Here is a 367-nt window from a genome sequence, read left to right on the forward strand (position 1 = left end):
ACTCTCTTTTCTTGTGAGAACATTCGAAACTCTAATATCGTAGGTTCTAATGGCATCCAAAATACTATTGGATTTAATTAACCGCGAGAGAAACCAAAGTAATTAAACCCCGAACTCTTATTTGCAAGTTTCCTCTAAATTGATGTTGTGACTCACATTCTACATCTGATATGAGGATGACGTAAAATAGGAATTCGAAATTACGCTTACATTCGGAAACGGCTCATAAATCATGGTGGTTTGTGGTGGCGTTCGGCAAAAAGGTGGACCTTGAGGGCTGTTATTTAAGGAGAGAAATGTGTTACCTACACTCCGGTGATAAGGCCTGGTTTCAAAGGGTGGCGGCATTTATCTTACCATTTCCCTT

The sequence above is a fragment of the Penaeus monodon genome, chromosome 33 (genome assembly GCF_015228065.2).
Source record: "Penaeus monodon isolate SGIC_2016 chromosome 33, NSTDA_Pmon_1, whole genome shotgun sequence".
In the NCBI taxonomy this organism is placed as follows: domain Eukaryota; kingdom Metazoa; phylum Arthropoda; class Malacostraca; order Decapoda; family Penaeidae; genus Penaeus; species Penaeus monodon.